Here is a 12,174-nt window from a genome sequence, read left to right as displayed (position 1 = left end):
ATTTCGACCCCCTCTAACTCTTTGGCCAATTCCGAGCTCCAAAAGGTGTCTTTCTCAGGACTAATAGGTAGGAAACATCTAAAATTCACTAACCTCTAAACAAAAGTCTTCTCAAGTAAAAGCCCTCTCTCTGGTACCCCTTGTCCTAGTTCCTGATCTCTGTGTACCTCTTTGTGAGGAGGAGAACTTGTGAGGCATCAGTAGTCGATACTCATTGTTGACCCCCAGTTGCACTATGGCAATAGTGTGCCTGTCCAGCAACAATTCTACACAGCACAATTGCCTGCAGCACGTCACTTCACCATAATTGACCTCTATAGTGGGCCCCAACTCATTCCATTGTCCTCTGGCAGGGTTTAGCCTAAGTCAACACTTCCCTCTGGTTCTGCCACCCAGGTGCGAACACATTAGAATAAGAGGCCAGATCCCACCTCCTACTACAGGCCATAGTTTTCACTTCTCCAACAGGCTTATCCTCTATCATCTAAGTTTATTGAGCCACACACCAGTTTGAAGGTCCCAAGCCAGGCTCCAGCTCCACCACACAGGCCAAGCCCTGAATTTCTGCCTCCGGAGAAGACGAAGAAAACAAAATGATGGATCAGAATGTCTCACAAGGGTTGCTGCAGACAAACCTTGCTACTATGTGGCTCTTCTGGTCACTATCTGGGCCACACCCCTTGCCTTTTAATGTTAGAGTTGACCTGGAGAAACAGCTTGGCAAGTTTTGCAAGCAGTGTATTATCAAGCCTGTAGATTCATCTCTATGGTTTTCTCATTTGATTGTGGCTCATAAAAAGGAGTAGGTAGCTCAGAGTCTGTGTCAACTTATGTAGTTTGAATAGGGAAACACAGATTGATTGAAATACCTTAGTGAGATTTTGATTAGTTATTTTTTGGCTATTCACGGATGTTAGAAATGGGGTTGGCAGTCAGTGTACACTCTGTCCAAGCAGGGACCCTCCCTCCAGTCAGGATAAAGGAGAAACACACCTGGTTAACCCCCTCTCAAACCCTTGGTAGCTTGGCACAAGCAGAAAGGCTTAATCCCAGAAGCAATGTGTATTTGTACCAACACATACAGTAATAAAGGGAAAAAACTACAAATTGGACACCAGGCGAGTTTAGAAAAATAGGTACTATTTAAATAAGTCAAACATGACCAAAATGAGAAAAATCCAACATCCACAAGTCAAGATATGAATTTTAAAAAGAATAAGAGTCTAAGGGCCAGATGTAGCAAAATCCGAATTTGCGACTCTCAAATTGCGAGTCTGAGCGACTCGCAATTTGAGAGTCGCAAATGCGGACGCTGGATGGTGTCCCTGACACCATCTGCGAATCGGAAGTGGGTCGCAAAGACCCACCTCATTATTATTAATGAGGTGGGTCGCAATTTGCGACCCCCTTCCGATTCGCAGCTCTCACAGAGATGGTGGCCTGCTGGAGACAGCAGACCACCATGTCTGTGACTGCTTTTTAATAAAGCAGTTTTTTTTTTGTATTGCAGCCCGTTTTCCTGAAAGGAAAACAAGTTGCAACACAAACGAAGAAAGGAAATGTGTGTTTAATTTTTTCAGAGCCATTCACAAAGGGGAAGGGGTCCCATTAGGACCCCTTCCCTTTTGCGAATGGGTTAGCACCCATTTGAAATGGGTGCTAACTGCGAATTGCTTTGCGACCGCGTTCGCAGTCACAAAGCAATTTTACATTGCGATGCGAATCGCAAATAGGAAGGGGAACACCCCTTCCTATTTGCGAGTCGCATTCCCATTTTGCGAGTTTCACTGTTTGAGCCATGCAAAAAGCATCGTACATCTGGCCCTTAATCCTTAGAAAACAGTGAGAACGCTGTTGTTTCACAAAACCACCTGGTTTGCCTAAAAAATAAAGGAGCACGGGAGAGCGTGCTTCGGAAAAGTCAGAGATGCGTCAATTCCTTACTTGCAAGTGAGGTAGTGTGTCATTTCTTCTCTGTTCAGGTCAGCGATACGTCATTTTTCTCCCTCGCAAGAGAGAGATGTGTTGATTACCGTCAATTTCCTCCGGTCCAGGTAGGCTTTGTTTTGGTTTTTCACGCCCACTGATGTTGCATTTGAAATCCGTTTTGCACGGTGTCAGAAAACTATGCTGCGTGGGGTTTGTGTCATTATCAGCAGCCACAAGCGGGTGTTGTGTGTCATTTCTCCAGCCATGATGAGCCGATCCCCCAGCTACGATGTAGGTGGAGCATCGATTTCAGCCGCGAGGCCGGCGGCGTGTTATCAGCCATGTTGTGTATGGTGCAATCGAAAATTTCCCAGCAAAGCGGTCTGTGCGTAGATTACTGTCCTTTTCCACCAGCTTCATCTTTCAAGGGCCCAGGGACTGGATGGGGCACCACTTGGCAGGGCAGGGATCTCAGCAGAGTCCAGGTGCTGGCAGAGGAAGTCTTTGATGGCCCTGAGACTTCAACAACAGTTGAAAGCCCTTGGAGATTCTTCTCAAGCAGGAATGCACAACAAAGTCCAGTCTTTGTTCCCTTTCTCAGGCAGAAGCAGCAGCTGCAGGATAGCCCAACAAAGCACTGTCACAGGCAGCGGCAGCACTGCTCCTCAGCTCTTCAGCTCTTCTCCTTGGCAGAGGTTCCTCTTCAATCATTGAAGAAATCTGATTTTCAGGGGTTTTGGGTCCAATACTTACACCTCTTTCTGCCTTTGAAGTTGGCAGACTTCACAGGAAAGTCTCTGTTGTTCACAAGATCCTGCCTTGCCCAGGCCAGGCTCCAAACTCACACCAGGGGGTTGGAGACTGCATTATGAGAGGGCAGGCACAGCTCATTCAGTGTAAGTGACCACTCCTCCCTCCACTCTAGCTCAGAAGGCTCATCAGCATATGTAAGCTACTCCCCAGCTCCCTTTGTCTCCCTCTCTAGAGGGGATTCACAACCAGCCCAACTATCAGTCTGACCCAGACATGAAATCCTCAAACAGGCAGAGTTACAAAATGGTTTAAGCAAGAAAGTGCCCACTTTCTAAAAGGTGCATTTTCAAACTGACAATTTAAAAACCAACTCCACATTTCTATCTGCTCCCAAAGGAAATCTGCACTTAAACGTTATTTAAAGGCAGCCCCCATGTTAACCTACGAGAGGCCTTGCAGCAGTGAAAGTTGAGTTTAGCAGTATTTCACTGTTAGGACATGTAAAACACATCAGTACATGTCCACCTTTAATATACACTGCACCCTGCCCATGGGACTACCTAGGGTCTACCTTAGGGGTGCCTTACATGTAGCAAAAGGAAAGGTTTAGGCCTGGTAAGTGAGTGCACTTGCCAGGTTGAATTGGCTGTTTAAAACTGCACACAGAGACACTCCAGTGGCAGGTGTGAGCCATGTTTATAGTGCTACTCATGTGAGTTGCTCAACCAGTGCTTCAGGCCCACTAGTAGCATTTAACTTACATGCCCAAGGCACCTCTAGTGCACTTTACTAGGGACTTACTAGTAAATCAAATATGACAATCAGGAATAAGCCAAATACACATACAATTTACAAAGGAGCACTTGCACTTTAGCACTGGTCAGCAGTGCTGGTGGCTGATGACCCCATATTAAGGGCAAAACCAGACCTCAATTGTCTGTGTTCTGGTTCAGGAGGACCTATCATTGGTTGTTTTGCTGGACTGTTCCCACTAGAGCAGGGTCAAGACTGATTTGCATATAGCTGGGTCCAAACTGAGGTGACATGGTGTGCAAAATAACAATAGATTGGGTTGCGGCCCTAGTAATTACCAGTGGCTGAGATTAATTTTATCATTCTCTGCTTCACTTTTTGTATTCTTTAATATGTCATTCTAAGTGGGACAGCAATGCCCAGACATGAAACCCGTGCACACTGTGTCATTGGAAGCAAGCTATACCTGTTTGCTGAGCCCAAAGCAAGGGTGAAAGAGGACCTGGGATGCTTATGTTCTGGTTCAGGGTGGACTGTTCCCGTTGGAGCAGGGTCATGACTGATTTGTATATAGCTAGGTCCAAACTGAGGTGATATGGTGTGCAAAATAATGATGGATTGAGATAAGGCCCAAGTAATTACCAGTGCCTAAGATTAACTCAAGCATTCCATAATTCAATTTGTGTATGCTATACTATGAGATGCAGTCTATTGCCGCTACAAATCTGAGAAGGCATAGTTACTCTGTGATGTGCGCTAGGGAGCGTCTTTATCACCAACATTTGTTTTAACATCTATGTATGGCAATTATCTTCAGTAAGATATTTTAATAGTAGAGCTAGCTGCTATGCTAATGACACTCAGTTAATCGTCAAACTAGATGAGGGAACCCCACCTCAATGTCCAAGCTCAAACATTGTCTTGTAGCAGTCGAGGAGTGGGTGAGCCATAATTTCCTTAAACTGAATGCCATCAAAACCAACCAATGTGGTATGGTCTGCTTTTTGCTACAAACATAGGAGAAGGGCATACCTTTTACCCCTGAAGCAATGATAGACTCTCATAGTGTGGTAATGGATCAGAAGATCACTTCATCAGCCCAGGTGAAAGCTGTGACTTCAGATTTCTTCCTAACAATTCAAATTTTTCAGAGGTTCTTCTCTTCCTCCGTAGAGAGTAGTATGTAAACGTGTTTGTCACCAGCGTATTTATGAAGTGTTAATACTGTACAGACTACCTTCTGGCTATCCTGCAAGGGATATTGCTTTAAGGGTAGTAATTGCTTTAAGGGTAGTGAGAAGAATGTGCAAAATGAGCATCTCTCAAGTAGGAGGAGGTTCTACCAATAGAACAAAGGCAGCATTTCAAGTGACTTTGTATAGCTCATTATGGCCCTCATTACAACCGCCTGCCAAGTTGTAACCGCTGTGCGGCCGTATGGCCATTACGAGATCCCCGCTGGGCCGGCGGGAATGTCGGCCGCAACACGGGAGTCAGCTCCAAATGGAGCTGGCGGTGTTGTGGTGGTGCAATGGGTGCAGTTGCACCCGTTGTGCTTTTCACAGTCTGCTACGCAGACAGTGAAAAGCTCCATGCAGTGCAGGGGCCCCCAGGGGCCCTGCGTCTCCCTTTTATGCCAGCCTTTTCATGGCGGTTCCTACCGCCATGAAAAGGCTGGCGGGAGGGGGACCCGTAATCCCCTGGGCAGCGCTGCAAGCAGAGCTGCCCTGGGGGATTACAGTCGCCAGGACCAACGTGGCAGTAAACCGCCAGTCCCGGCGGTGCGACCACGGCACTTCCGGCGCGGTCGTAATTAGCAGGATTGCACTGCCAGCCTGGTGGCGATGCAATCGTCAGAACAGCCCTGGCGGTCTTTGACTGCCAGGGTTGTAATGAGGGCCTATATGTTTTAATGGGTCTGAGATATCTGAACTCTCCTTTCTGCTACATTAGTGGGTTCCTTCCCAGACCTTGGCCCAAAATTATAATTTTTGGCGCACAACTGCGCCAACGCAGTTGTGCGTCAAAAATTTTACTGCCGGCTAACGCCATTCCAACGCGCCATGCGGGCGCCTTATTAATGAATGACGTTAGCCAGCGCTGCGGACTGGTGTGCGTCAAAAAAAATAACTCACACCAGGCAGCGCCGGCGTATGGGAAAATGGGGGTTGTGTGTCAAAAAATGGTGCAAGTCAGGTCTGAGGTAAAATTCAGGCCTCAAACAGGATTTGTGCAATTTTTTTTGACGCCCAACCTCCATTGATATGACTCCTGTCTTAGCAAAGACAGGAGTCATGTCCCCTTGCCCAATGGCCATGCCCAGGGGACTTATGTCCCCTGGGCATGGTCATTGGGCATAGTGGCATGTAGGGGGGCCCGAATCAGGTCCCCCTATGCCACAAAAAAAAATCGGAAAAAAATACTTACCTGAACTTACCTTTACTTCCCTGGGATGGGTCCCTCCATCCTTGGGTGTCCTCCTGGGGTGGGCAAGGGTGCCAGGGGGTGTCCCTGGGGGCCGGGGATGGCACCTCTGGGCTCCTTCCGAGCCCACAGGTCCCTTAACGCCTGCCCTGACCCAAGCGTTAAAAAACGGCGCATATCAGGCTGTGCTCCGTTTTTTAAGGCCCACCCCCTCCTGTGCGTCAAAATGACGCCAGAGTATAGATAAGGGGCACAGGCCTTAAAGTCATTTTTTGGAGGGGAACGCCTACCTTGCATATAATTAACGCAAGGCTGGTTCCCCCTTCCAAAAAATGACGCACATGGTGGAATTTTGACGCCGGCGGGGTTGGACGTCAAAGTATAAATATGGGGCAGGGTTTGCGCCGATTGTGCGTCAAACATTTTGACGCACATTCGGCGCAAACAGAGTATAAATGTGCCCCCTTGTCTTCTGCAACCCAAGTCATCTTTGTTCCGCCTCAAATACACAGTATAAGAAGTTCTTATTCAATAACAGGAAGCAGTTTCAGTATTAATATGCACATTTAAATAAACAAGTTATTAAATACATCAATGGGACAGCCCTAGACCATGTTGTCCATCAGTGGCCCCTGGTAGCAGCAACTTGAATTAGATGGTTACTACTAGAAAAATATGAATAAGATATGGTTTCTCTAAAATCCTGTTACTGTCTCTGACCTCTGCTGGACATCACTGCATAAGGTGGCCAAATATAGTACATGCTAGAAAACACCAGATTATCTAACAAAAGGTGGGCTTTCCTGGTTACTGATGGCCATGTCTGCCACCAGGTGGTCACTCACAGCTTAAGATGGACATCCCAGATATCTGGTGACCATCTATAATATAGATTTGGATCGATGTCACTGTGACATCTTGGGGCCGCCAGTGAGATCTGGTGGTGACCACTGCCATCATGTCACCACCCTGGCTTTTAGCGTTGTTCCATGGCATATTAGAGTCACCCAGTCAGAAATTGGGTTTGCACCCTGTCCAAGCTGGGACCACAATCCTAGTCAGGGTAAATCATATATACACCATAAATTAGACTGTGCTCACCCTCTGGTAGCTTGCAACAGAACAGGCAAGCTTAGCATAAGAGGCAATGTGTAAACTATTTGTGCAACACTTCAAAAAATTACACATTGAAAAACACCACAAAAATGCTCCACATCAGATTTGGAAAATATAGCTTAATTTTATAAACAAATCAAGACCAAAATGAGAAAAATCCAATATGTAGAAGTTGAGATATGGACTTTTAAACAATATAATGAGTTGCAGTGCTTAAAAGCATAAAGCGCCAACTGGGGCTATGTGGCTGCATTAGACCGAGTTATATTTGAAGTCAGGCCACTATGGAGCGTGTGTTGGATACACGGAACAACCTTGGGCTGATCGAAAAAGTACTTTGGTTTAGAGTTGCGTCATTGTCGAGGACAAGATGAGCAGCAAAGGAGATGATGTGTTGGCATTGATGCTGCAGATGTAGGCAATGCGTCACCACTGAGCCATGCAAAGTCAGAGCTGCGTCTGGATTGGAGGCGATGTACAGTGCCATCAGCAATGCGGTGCTCGCGATCCTCGCTGTGCTGGCAGCCCGCTAGCATAAACAGCAATACATTGTCCTTGATCCTTGCAGCAGGAGAGATGCAGTGGTCGATTGAGATGAGCCAGTTCCGATCAGCGCAACATCGTTGATGCGCATGTTATGGCAGTTGCAGAACTTTATACCAGCTTCCAAGGGCGAAAACTGGATTGGCACCACTTGGCAGGGCAAGACTTGCAGCAAGCAAAGTCAAGATGCTGTTGGTAGGTTCTAGGTACAGCTGGACCCTAATGAGCAGTCCCAGAATATAGTGACCCTACAACATGTAATTGCCACTGAAATTAAATCTTCATTACTGGGATTTGGTACTCATTTGGCATATATTGGTTACCAATAGTACTGTGTGGTCCCACTGCCATCTAATGATCCTCTTTGAAATTTCTAGAGATTACTGGCAGTTGATGGTAAGGCGGGGCATTGGAAGGAAATATATGATGTTGGACACAACTACATACGACCACAGATGGCAGTGGCAATCTGATATATTTAGGGATGCAACTAGCATATTTGCTACAAAAAGAGCATTGATTTTACTGAAATGACAAATTCTTAATCAAAAAGAAATCAGTTTGATTCTGAGAAATACAATCTGGTATTTGAGGACAGTTGTGCTCACTTTTAAAAAAAGTAAAACCTAAAATGAGAATGGGAAATGTCCTTTTCAGAAAATGACAAGATGGTGCTTGAGGAAATTTGTTTCTCAAAATTAACATATTTAGTGGGATATAATAGCATTTTAGCAAAATAAGTTTATAGTTGGGACAAAAAGAATGCATTTCCAAAATATATTTAAATAAATTCTTAAGTCATAATTATTTAGGGCTTGTGGGTACTTATTAGTTGTTGACAGAGGACACATATCTCTATGACTGTTATTTCATAATTCAGCTGGAGGTATCTACAGACATATAGGCCCTCATTACAACCCTGGCGGATGTTGCAGTGTCGGCGGTAAGACAGCGAACAGCCTGGCAGTAGTTACCACCGCATTATGACATTGGCGGTTTGGCACATGCCAAACCGCCAATGTCCCACACCGTCCGCCATGGCGGTAACGACTGCCAGGCTGGAGACCGTTGTCTCCAGCCCAGCAGCCATCACTAGTCCACCTGCAGGATCATGCCCCGTATACCGCCATGGATTTTGTGGATTTTGAACTGCCACAAAATCCATGGCGGTAGGCATTATCAGTGCCAGGAAATACGTTCTCTGGCAATGATTGGGGTCTCCCCCTCTCCCCATCCCCTGAGTCCACCCCCAACACCCACGATCCCCCCTACCATTGCCCAAAGGTGGTAGGACCCCCTGCCCACCCACTCCCCCCTGACCTCCATAGGCCTTCCTAAACACACCCCTACCCCTCCACTCACGCATGCACACACCACTCACACACATACACGCGCACATACAAGCACACATGCACACACACATACATGATACATCCCCACTACACACATCACACCCTCTGCAAACATACATGCACCCACACACCCCTTCTAAACACTCACACTCACACCCCCATTCATGCACACACCACACAACACCCCCCACCCCCACTCACCTCCCCTGTCAGACGATCACCTTACCTGACTTAGTGGGTCCCCGGGAGGGAACAGGATCCATGGGGGCCACTCCGCCACCAGCACCCCATCATCAGAACACCGCCACGCTGAATACTGTTACGTAATTCGGTGGGGGGTGTTCTGATGACGTGGCGGTGATGGAGGAGCAGCCTCCACTACCTCGCCTACTGCCAGTATGGCTGCTGGTGGCTCTCCGTCCAAATAATGGCGGAGGGTCACCACCAGTCATAATCTGGTTGGCGGAAGACCGCCAACACTGGTGGTCTTCTGTCTGGCGGGACCTCGGCGGTCTTTAAAAAAAAAACCTGAGATCGAAATAATGGCCTCAGATAGCTGTTTATGGCATTGATAGAAATTGTGCTTGATCATGCCCAATGCCGGTAACATTAGTGTAACCTGAAAGATATATCGGCTGTTGAATTTACAGCTCTCTGTTACATATGTCAGAGCTACGTTTCCTACATCTGTAAACAATGCTTAATCTGAGAGACAGCTCTGATGCCCAAGGCAATTGTGAAATGTTTGTAATTTTCTAGTGTGATAAATTGGTCTGTTGGCTGACTGGAGTGTTAACCCTGGTCAAGCAACAGCCACAATCACTGGCAGGGTGAACCACAAAACTCACTAAATTAAGCTGTGGTTAACACTGGGCACCTTGGCACACAAAGCAGAGGCAATGTTTAATGCACTTATGCAGCATCTGGGGCAATGTTTAAAGTATTCATGCAGCACACAAACAGTGAGAAAGTGAAAATATAACTCAATAAAACTCATACACCAATCCAGAAAAACAGAGTACATTTTAAATTATTTTACACCAAAACAACAAAAATCCAATCAGTTGAACTAGAGTTATCAATTTTTAAAGATTTGAGTGGAAATAGCGCCCAAAAGCACAAAGGGCCACTTGCTGCTATTTGATAGTGCAAGACAGGATGAAAGTCACAAGTTCAAGCCAACCGCAATGGAGCGTGGGTCATGGTGGAAGGAGCTGCGAGCAGCAGTGAGAGCGTTATGGTTGGCCGGCAAAGAGCATGAAGAGCAGACATGTTATCGCAGATGGTCATCACTCTACGGCAAAGTTCCTTGGGGTTTCCTGGACCTTAACATTGGTGGTCCCCATGAGCGTTCAATGCTGTAGCGCTATGAGTTGGATTGCCAGAACTTAGCATTGGTGGTTGGCGTGGGCAGCAAGGTTTGGGTGTGAAAGGGCCTGTTCACGTTCAGGAAGAGCCCAAGAACTTCAGAAGAGCTTAACTGAGGCCATACCAAGGGTCCAGGATCTTAGAGGCACCAGTTGGGCATCAGGAACTCATTTGTTCTGGGTGTAGGTGCTGGTTCACGATGATTAGAGTCTGTTATGCTCCTGTGGCTCTGAACAGGAGGCTGGCAGACTAGTCCTTGGAGTCACCCTGGTAGCCCTGTGTTCATGTGGAGAAGAAGGACTCAAGCAGCAGGTCTGGCCAATGAGGGCTCAAGATAGGCTCCAGGCAGAAAAGGAGGCCTTACAGGTACAGAAAGGCAACATTGTGGCATACAGAGCAGGCCACAGGAGCACGCAGTCCTCTGAGGGTCTTTCCCCAGGTCGACATAGTGAACTGAAGTGTGGGTCTGTGGAAAATGCAAACTTTCTAAAAGTGGCATTTTCAAAATTTTAAATCTGACTTTACCTTTAAAGAGGACTATTAATTACAATTTCATAGATACCAAACATGAAATGCCTAAGTATCCTCAATCAAATGTTAGCAGATGTTAAATGTAACATGGAAACCCTATGTTATCCTATGGGACAGTCAGGCCTCATAGTACTGAAAAATGAATTTAGTAATTCTTCACCACCAGGACATGTAAAACTTAAAAGTATACGTCCAGCGTTTTAATTACAATGCACCCTGCCCTATGGGCTACCTAGGGCCTACCCTAGAGGTGACCTACATTCAAATAAAAGGGGTATTAAGGCAGGGCAAAGGAGTTATACTGCCAAGTTGAACTGGCAGTCTAAAACTGCATTCAGGCTGCAATAGCAGGCCTGGGACATGTTTTACGGGGCTGCTTAAGCAGGTGCCACAGTACGGTGTTGCAGGCTCACTAGTACCATTTATTTTACAGGCCCTGAGTACATGGTATACCAACCGGCAGATGAATTATACATAAATTAAATATGCCATGTCAGGTGTAAATCAATGTAACCATGTTTAGGGGATCGAGCAGAAGCACTTTAGATCTAGCTAGCAGTGCACAGAGTCCTAAGACAAAAAAAAATTAATTCAGCATAAAAGTGGAGGGTAAGGGCAAAACATGTGAGGGTGACCCTACGAGGAGGGCCACATCCAACACCTATTTTCTACCTTTCTCCTTCAGGGTGTATTCCCCTCAAGTTCTGTGACTCAGAATCCAAATAAAAAACTCAGTGCTGAAAAAATAAAGGAAATGGATGAAAGGAGTGAAGGAAGATGCAATATGCATTTTGAAAAAAGGTAAGCAGTCATATGAAATATATATCCAGGTTATCTGACCTGATTGTAATACCGAAGGCTACTTTTGAAGGAAACTGCATTGCCAAAGAGTGTCTGACCGTTTGATGTCAAAGTGTTGTTGGAATAAAAATTACAAAATGTCATTGTGGAAGGTCACAATTCACATTTCGACGTAAATAAACTGTTTTTCAGTAAACTTCCTGATCCCATCTCAATTAACTGAAATTTGTTTCTGCATGTTCAAAGGGGGCTATTTTCTCACACACTGGACATGTGTGTCACTACTGCCCCTTATAAAAAAATCTAATCTTAACACCTTGTACCAGTTTGGTGGACAGAAAACTCCATCCGCCAAACTCCTGACAGAGTGTCCGCCGCCTAAGCGTTGACCTGCCTGCCGGAGTTATACAGAGTTTCCCGCGAGGTCAGTGGGCAGAAGCCTGAGGTTCCGCCCGCTGGCCTAGCGGGAAACAGGCTACAGCATTGTCTCGGGCTCGTAATCCAGCCGGCGGCAATGTTGTAGCCAGCAAGGTGCACCAGCACCCTCGCAATGTTCACTGTCTGCAAGGCGGACAGTGAACATTGCGAGGGTGCTGGCCAGTGG

This window comes from Pleurodeles waltl, chromosome 7 (genome assembly GCF_031143425.1).
Source record: "Pleurodeles waltl isolate 20211129_DDA chromosome 7, aPleWal1.hap1.20221129, whole genome shotgun sequence".
Lineage (NCBI taxonomy): Eukaryota > Metazoa > Chordata > Amphibia > Caudata > Salamandridae > Pleurodeles > Pleurodeles waltl.
The sequence above is the reverse complement of the archived record's forward strand: the minus strand, read 5'-3'. Positions refer to the sequence as shown.